The following is a 9,449-nucleotide window of genomic DNA, read 5'->3' as shown; positions in this document are numbered from 1 at the left end:
TGCAGGTCATTTCCAGTATAACCTTGAGATCGTCCCTGACCGTCTCACACTGTTGAAACTTGAGAAAAAGCATGGAGAGAGCTTCAGGGAATTCGGATTCCATTGGAGAGAACAAGCAGCAAGAGTCGATCCACCAATGAGGGAAGGTGAAATGGTGGACTACTTCTTACAAACTTTGGAGCCAACTTACTTCGGTCACCTGGTGACGTCAGTTGGTAAATCTTTCAACGAAGTAATAAAAATGGGCAGTATGGTTGAAGAGGGACTCAGGTCCAACAAGATAATGAGCTATTCGGCAATAGAGGCCACAACTCAGGCTATCCAAAGCGGCACGGGAGGTGCGCTCGGGAAAAAGAAGAGAGAAGAGGCTGCAACAGTCGAGGCAGGTACTTGGTCTAGATTCGGAGGTTCCCCCCTCACTACCAGCCCAGACCCCATCACTCAAATTACCCACACATGCTATATGGCCTTCCACAACCCTACTACCCACCATTAGAGCCACGTTTTCCGCCCATCACGTCCAAGCATATACCCAGCCTCCAGCTCAACCGCAATGGCATGCACCTCCCCCACAAAATACATACCCATCTCCACAAAACACATACCCACATCCACAATACACATATCCACCTCCGAGGGCCTATAGAAATCCTCCAGGGTCAGGTTTCCATAAGAATCAAGCTTTCAAGAATGAGAGGAAGCAGAAATATACTCCGCTGGGAGAATCCTATATTACTCTGTTCCACAAATTGAGGCAGTTAGGCCTGTTGAATCCTATTGAGCCCAAATTGCCAAATCCCCTTCCTAGAAATCTTGACCCGTCAGTGAGCTGTGAATATTGTTCAGGGGCTCCCGGATACGATACTGAGAAATGTTGGAAGTTGAAGAATGTCGTGCAAGAGCTTATTGATACAAATAGGATCGAGGTTCAGGCTCCAGAAGCACCAAACATTAATCAGAATCCGCTATCGGCACACCATGAGACCCACATGATCGAACTAATACACAAGGGAGGAGAGCTTAAGAAGCCCTCACAAACGGTAATGACGATCCGTGTCAGTGAAAATAGTTCGAAAGAAAAACGGACCAGTGGAAAAGCAGTGGTGCAGTATGTAGATGACAAGCCAGTTATGGTGATGGGGGAAGGGTCCAGCAAGGCGGATGTACAATTTGTGGGGTTGAAAGCAAAAATCAACAATTGAATGGCAACTCCTCTTCCTATCCGAATGGAGTCTTGGTAGTGGGCTCTGATTTTCTTTTTTATTGTCTGGATTATTCCAGGGTTGTAATCCAGATTTCTTTTTGTGCTCGCCAAAGTGTGAAACCTTGCTATCCCGTATTTTAATAAAGTGAAAGTTTTTTTCTTCATTCCCTATTTTGTTTTAATTTTTCTTCTTCTTTTTCTCTTCTGAACAATTCTCTTTATATTGGTTCTAATGACATGATATGCACGACGGATCTTCAACCTAGTCTAAAAAATCATTTGATTTCGAACTTATAGTACAAGATTGTGATGATGAGTCGGAATACGATGAGGATGAAGCCTTCGAAGAAATTAACAGAGAGTTGAGCCAATTTGAAAAAAAAAACAAGCCCAACTCAAATGACACGGAAGTCGTCAATCTAGGGGATGCGGATGATATCAGGGAAGCTAAGATAAGCGTCCACACTGAACCAAACATCAGGGAAGAACTAATCGAAGCACTTATTGAATTCAAAGACGTTTTGCATGGTCATACAACGACATGCCGGGTTTAAGCACCAATCTAGTGGTTCACAAATTGCCCACTGACCCGGCATTTCCTCCCGTCAAGCAAAATTGAGGAAGTTCAAACCCGACATGAGTGTGAAGATTAAGGAAGAAGTAACCAAACAGTTGAATGCTAAGGTTATTCGGGTCGCTCGATATCCTAATTGGTTGGCTAATATGGTGCCAGTGCCAAAAAAATGGAAAAATCAGGGTGTGTGTTGATTATCGCAATCTGAATAGAGCAAGCCCAATGGCGCTTTATGTTTAATAGATATCGAAGGGAAATGCGTCGACATGGCTATCAATTCTGACGCAGTTAAGAGATATTATATATGATTTCTTGTAATTGTAATTGTTGTTTGTTTGTACTTGGCATTTATCGGAGAATGAAATGACGGAGGCAATTCTTTCTTCTATCCAAACACTTTAACCTTTGCTTCCCCTTTTGAGCCTTATTTATTCTTTCATACCCCTCTTTTGGAATCAGTAATGAAAATGAAAGAAAAAGAGAAGAGAAAAATAATGATAATAAAGACAAAAGAAAAGTCACAAGAAAAACAAAGGAATTGGGAACTACGTTTGACCTGATTCCTCAAAGAAGGATACGTAGGCGCCTTACGGCTCGGTCATAGTGTAACAAAAAATAAGAATCCCCAAGCAAGAAAAAATGGGGCAGAAGTTGTGTTTATAATTTTGGGAAAGAAAGTTTGATTCCAAGAGTTGTAATGTTTTACCCATCAAAATTATTTTGAGCCTTTTGATACCCCTTTTCCTTTTAGCCAGACACGAAAACCCATATTAATGTACAAAAAAGACCCCCCCCGATCAGTATTAGAGAAGTGCCAAGTCAGGCAGACGGAAGTCGGGTATAACACCCCGATCCCCAGCAGAGAAGAGGACCATAAACTGGAAATGAATTGATAGCCAAAAAGAATCCCCAACAGAGGGAGTCATATCGGCAACACTCCAATCCCCAGCTGAAAAGATAAAATAAAATGAGAGAGTCTTATCGGTGAAAACCTTCACAGGCACCATAAGGCTACGGGAGTTGAGAGAAATGAGAGAGTCTTATTAGTGAAAACCTCTCAAAGGGTACTATGAGGCGACAAGGCAAGATTGGCGGAAAGGGTCCGCATTTGGAAAAAGTTGAGTGTTTGTTTATCCCCAGCAAGATGAAGCTGTCCGAAAGATTGATTGATACGAATAGACTGGGTTGATTAATCCGAAATGCACGACATGATCGTTGGGATCGGTTATATCATTCAGATAAGTTCTTTTTTTTCTTTTTCCCCAGCATTTGTTCAGAAAGACTTTTTCTTTTTCTATTTTTTGAAATCATCACTTTTTCATTTCTTGGTTTAAAGACTTTACCTCCCCAGCAGTTTGTTTTTGAAAAGGATCTTCAGAGCTTACTACCAGTTGCCAAAATGGTGCAAAGCAAAATGCGAATAGGACAGGACAAAGATAAGGCGACAAAGCAAAAAGAAGTTGGTCGCAAGACCAAATGATTAATGGGTCTAGATCCCAAGAGGACCAAATTTCCAGGGGAAGTTGGAGAAAAACGGAAAAGCAACAGTTAAAAGGTTATGAGGATCCCCAGCAGATTTGCGAGATACAGGAACAACTCTGACAGATTCTCGACCAAGTTCCGCAATGGTCGGACAACACAGAGCGGAGAAGGAAGAGAAAAGAAAAACCATCCCCAGCAAGAGTATCATCCCCAGGAAATAATTTCATCCCCAGCAAGTTTTGTAGCAAAGTAGGGAAAGGGAAAAGGGAAAAACCATCCCCAGCAGAAGTGGCACGACCACTCACCACGTTTAAAACTAACAATTTTTTTTTTGATTTGAAGCAGGGAAAGGAAATATTATTGACAGTAGGAAGACATGGCCACAAATAAGATTATCAAACTGGGGCAGAAAATTTTCTCTCATTGCGAAAATTTTCTTGAAATCAGATACCCACTTGGGAAGATGGAAGATAACCCAGGTTTGAAGGAAATGGAATCCCCCGCAGTTTACGGGAGAAAGAGTGTGAACACCTAATTTTTGACAACATTTAATTTTTTATCACTTCGTTTATGTAAATATTTTAAGGGGTTTTAATATACTATTATTTTAGCTTTATTACACTTTTTATTATAGGATAAAAATACCAAAAAAATTTAAATGGTGAATTATCACTATTAATATTTTTTTTATTTTTTGTTTTTTTTATATAAAAAATCCGAAAATATTTATTTTTTTAAAAAAAATAATAATAATTTAGGGAATGATTTAAAAAGTAAGAAAAAGGGAAGTATTGAATAAAAAAAATATATAAAAGTAAAAGTAGGTGGAATTCTCTTTTAAAAAAAAGTAAAAGAATATAGAAAATTAAAAAAAATAAAAAGTTTTGTGGAAATTTTAAAAAAATTAAAAAGTAAAAGAAGGTTGGAATTAAAAAATAAATATAAAGGTATCTGAAAATTTAAAAAATTTAAAGTAATTGAAAGTAGCATTTTTAAAAGAAAAAGAAAAGATAGTGGTTTGTTTTTTTAAAGAAAAGTTAAATAAAGTGAGATTCTCTTTTAAAAAAATAAAAAGTGGGATTTTAAATAAGATAAAAGTAATTAAAGTTGGAATTTTAAAAATAAAAGTAAATAAAGGTGGGATTTCTTTTTCTAAAAAAATAAAAGCAATTTGTAAGTGAGATTTCTTTTAATTAAAAAAATAATAAAAAAACAAATCTGAAAATTTCAAAAATTTTGCTATAAATAGAAGAGAAAATATAGGAAGAAGGGGGTTCAAAAAAAAGGAAAAAATAGATAGAGAGAAGAAAAAAAAGAGGGGGTGGAGAGAGCGGTATACACTCGATATACACTCTGGATACACTGGATATACAGGGACAAAATTCATTTTGGAGAGAGTAAAAAAGATAGAACAAAATTTTCTGAATTATTGAGAGCAGAAGAACACCATAGAGAGTTCAAAGCTAGAAAAAGAAAACAAAGAGAGATTTATGGACTATTTTTCTTCTCCATTTTTACTAGTTTTCTCCGTGTTGCTGAGATTTCTAGATTGAGGTGTTGAAACTACTGTTGTTGGGCTTTCTGCTGCTGTATTTTGCTGTGTTACTACTATTGCTGACTGCTCCTTCATCTTCTTGTATTTCCATTATCCAGGTACATGTTCTAAAGCTCTCAAATTTAATGGAAAGACAGTAAAGAGTTGTTGGAATGGATTTCTGAATGTCTCCTGTTTCTTTGTGTTTAATTTAATGTATAAGCAATAGTTCACTTGATATCGCATAGAATGTATTAGAATGACTTTTGAATGCATAAACTTAACTGTTGAATGTATTTCTACAAACATGTGAATATCAATTGTAATTAATCTTAGTTTGTGATTACTAGTTATGAAATATAGTGTAGTTAATTTTTTTCAGTAGTCGTGTAATAATTTCAAATAGGTTATGCCACGAAACAGGTTCCAATAGTTCAATTCATCTAATAATGTTAGTTTAAATTAATTAAAGAATAATTAGTTTGTTTTGATATTACTGGGTGTCAATCTCGTGTTCTATTCATAATCTCAACTTTAGTGTTATTAACTAATAGAATAAGGAACAATACAATCTCCCTTGAGTAAGCTCTGTTGCAATTTTCCGTTTGCATTTGTCTTAATCTAATAAACAAAGAGGCACGAGCTTATAAACATGTAACTAATTAGGACCTCTTCTCTTTTATCTTAGAAACGAACTTAATAGAAAATGTAGTCACTTTAGGATTGTCCTTTCAAAATAAACGAGATGAGCCTCGCCTAGTAAACTCACCGATTGTGGGGCCTTCACGATTGTATATATATTAAATACTTAGAACTCGGGATCGGCCGCTTAGCGAATTTCACGGTCTTTTCCCCAAAAGTAATAACGCGTTAGTCACTGTTAGGCGCGTACTTTTAATAATTTACTTTCTTAAACTCGGGTGCACATTTATGTGACCCAAATCCAAATCTCAACGAAGTCGAAATGTGTCGTTAATCACAGGTACATTGATTGTGACGTGGTTTGAGATACATTTCCATGACGTTGCAAATTCCTTTTAAAAAAATAATGAATGATACGAGCCTCGACAAACAAGAATACACAAACTGCGGGGCCCTCAACGGACAGTTATTTCAAATGCTTAGATTTCGAGACAGGTCGCATAGCGAACTTTACGGCTTTTCTCAAAATAACAACGTGTTAGTATCTTTAGGCGCGTATTTAATAATGTTATCTTCCTAAACTCGGGTGCACATTATGTGACCCAAATCCAAATCTCAACGAAGTTGGAACGTATCGAAAATTGCGGGTACATTTATGTGGCGCAATTCGAGATGCATTCTCACGACGTTGTAATTCTTTGAATAAGTAATAACAAAAGCGGTAAACAGTTAAAGAATTTGCACGTAGGTTCATAATTGTATAAAATCAGATAATCAAGCCGAATATGACAGTTGAGCGACCGTGCTAGAACCACGGAACTCGGGAATGCCTAACACCATCTCCCGGGTTAACAGAATTCCTTATCCGGATTTCTGGTGCGCAGACTGTTAAACAGCGTCATTCTTTTCCTCGATTCGGGATTCAACCGGTGACTTGGGACACCACAAATCTCCCAAGTGGCGACTCTGAACCTTTAAATAAAATCCCGTTTCGATTGTCCTTTAATTGGAAAAACTCCTCTCTGCGTCATTTGCGGTGGCGCAGGTGAAAAAGGAGGTGTGGCAAAGAGTACAAGTTTTAAAGAAAGCAATCTTGGAAGAAGCAAGATAACCCAAGTTTTAAGGGTAGTGGTCTTTGAGTCAGTATCATCCCCACCATTGTTAAAGGGAGGAAAGTAACTACTCTTAAATAAGGAAGATAATTCCCCAGCAGTGTTATTCCCGGCAGGTTTCAGAGAAGTGAAAACACCAGTCGGAGGGAAGTAATTCCAGTGGAAGGAAAGCACCAGCTTTAAAGGAAGTAGTCTTTGAAGAAAGAAAATAACATAGTTGTGAATAAAATACCGTTGTTGTCCCCAGCAGTTTTCGGAGGAATAAGACACCAGTTTTGAGGGAAGCAGTTGAAAGAAGATGATTCAAGTTAAAGGAGTCAGGATCCCGCATGTAGAATGGAGGTTGTTATATTTCAAGTTTTGGAGTTGGGAGCCCGCCCATATAATAGAGGAATACATTTCAGTCTTTATATTTCAAGTTTTGAAGTTGGGAGCCCGCCCATATAACAGAGGAATACATTTCAGTCTTTATATTTCAAGTTTTGAAGTTGGGAGCCCGCCCATATAACAGAGGAATACATTTCAGTCTTTACATTTCAAGTTTTGAAGTTGGGAGCCCGCCCATATAACAGAGGAATACATTTCAGTCTTTACATTTCAAGTTTTGAAGTTGGGAGCCCGCCCATATAACAGAGGAATACATTTCAGTCTTTACATTTCAAGTTTTGAAGTTGGGAGCCCGCCCATATAACAGAGGAATACATTTCAGTCTTTACATTTCAAGTTTTGAAGTTGGGAGCCCGCCCATATAACAGAGGAATACATTTCAGTCTTTACATTTCAAGTTTTGAAGTTGGGAGCCCGCCCATATAACAGAGGAATACATTTCAGTCTTTACATTTCAAGTTTTGAAGTTGGGAGCCCGCCCATATAACAGAGGAATACATTTCAGTCTTTACATTTCAAGTTTTGAAGTTGGGAGCCCGCCCATATAACAGAGGAATACATTTCAGTCTTTACATTTCAAGTTTTGAAGTTGGGAGCCCGCCCATATAACAGAGGAATACATTTCAGTCTTTACATTTCAAGTTTTGAAGTTGGGAGCCCGCCCATATAACAGAGGAATACATTTCAGTCTTTACATTTCAAGTTTTGAAGTTGGGAGCCCGCCCATATAACAGAGGAATACATTTCAGTCTTTACATTTCAAGTTTTGAAGTTGGGAGCCCGCCCATATAACAGAGGAATACATTTCAGTCTTTACATTTCAAGTTTTGAAGTTGGGAGCCCGCCCATATAACAGAGGAATACATTTCAGTCTTTACATTTCAAGTTTTGAAGTTGGGAGCCCGCCCATATAACAGAGGAATACATTTCAGTCTTTACATTTCAAGTTTTGAAGTTGGGAGCCCGCCCATATAACAGAGGAATACATTTCAGTCTTTACATTTCAAGTTTTGAAGTTGGGAGCCCGCCCATATAACAGAGGAATACATTTCAGTCTTTACATTTCAAGTTTTGAAGTTGGGAGCCCGCCCATATAACAGAGGAATACATTTCAGTCTTTACATTTCAAGTTTTGAAGTTGGGAGCCCGCCCATATAACAGAGGAATACATTTCAGTCTTTACATTTCAAGTTTTGAAGTTGGGAGCCCGCCCATATAACAGAGGAATACATTTCAGTCTTTACATTTCAAGTTTTGAAGTTGGGAGCCCGCCCATATAACAGAGGAATACATTTCAGTCTTTACATTTCAAGTTTTGAAGTTGGGAGCCCGCCCATATAACAGAGGAATACATTTCAGTCTTTACATTTCAAGTTTTGAAGTTGGGAGAAAAATAAATAATATAAAAGTAAAAATAGGTGGAATTCTCTTTTTTTTTAAAGTAAAAGAATGTAGAAAATTTAAAAAAATAAAAAGTTTTGTGGAAATTTTAAAAAATTAAAATTAAAAGAAGGTTGGAATTAAAAAATAAATATAAAGGTATCTGAAAATTTAAAAAATTTAAAGTAAATGAAAGTAGCATTTTTAAAATAAAAAGAAAAAAAGTGGTTTTTTTTTAATGAAAAGTTAAATAAAGTGAGATTCTCTTTTAAAAAAATAAAAAGTGGGATTTTAAATAAGATAAAAGTAATTAAAGTTGGAATTTTAAAAATAAAAGTAAATAAATGTGGGATTTCTTTTTCTAAAAAAATAAAAACAATTTGTAAGTGGGATTTCTTTTAATTAAAAAATAAAAAAAATAAAAAAAAACAAATCTGAAAATTTCGAAATTTTTTCTATAAATAGAAGAGAAAATTTAGGAATAAGAGGGTTCAAAAAAGAGAAAAAATAGATAGAGAGAAGAATAAAAGAGGGGGCGGAGAGAGTGATATACACTCGATATACACTCTGGATACACTAGATATACAGGGACAGAATTCATTTTGGAGAGAGGTTGAACACTTTTTTGAAAATCTTAAGAGAGTGCTGGAGAGTTTAAAAAGAGAAAACAAAAACAAAGTAGTTTACGAGTTTAGTTTTGGGTTTAATACACGCGTGGTTGAGTCTGTTTGTGGTGATGTTGGTTGTTGCGGTTTAGTCTTTTATAAACTTTTGGGGTTGTTCTATGGAGCTTGTTTGGTTTTCTTCAAATTTTCCCGGGCCTCGAATCTGGTTTGAATTGCTACTATTGGGTTGCTGTTGTCTTGCCGTGTTATTACTGTTGCTGACTGCTCTTTCATCTTCTTGTATTGCCATTTCCAGGTACACAGCTGTAACCTTGGTCATTTGTAAGCCAAAAACATAAGCATGAATATACATGAAGATTTGAAGCTTTAAGTTTAATCTAGCTTTTCTACTGATTTGTATATTAGGATATCTCATTCATTAATATCATGCAAATGCCTGCGGAATGCATAAATTGGACTGTTGAATCTATTTCTACAAACATGTGAATAATGTTAGTAACTAATATTC

Source organism: Nicotiana sylvestris, chromosome 3, assembly GCF_000393655.2.
Source record: "Nicotiana sylvestris chromosome 3, ASM39365v2, whole genome shotgun sequence".
In the NCBI taxonomy this organism is placed as follows: Eukaryota; Viridiplantae; Streptophyta; class Magnoliopsida; order Solanales; family Solanaceae; genus Nicotiana; species Nicotiana sylvestris.
The sequence above is the reverse complement of the archived record's forward strand: the minus strand, read 5'-3'. Positions refer to the sequence as shown.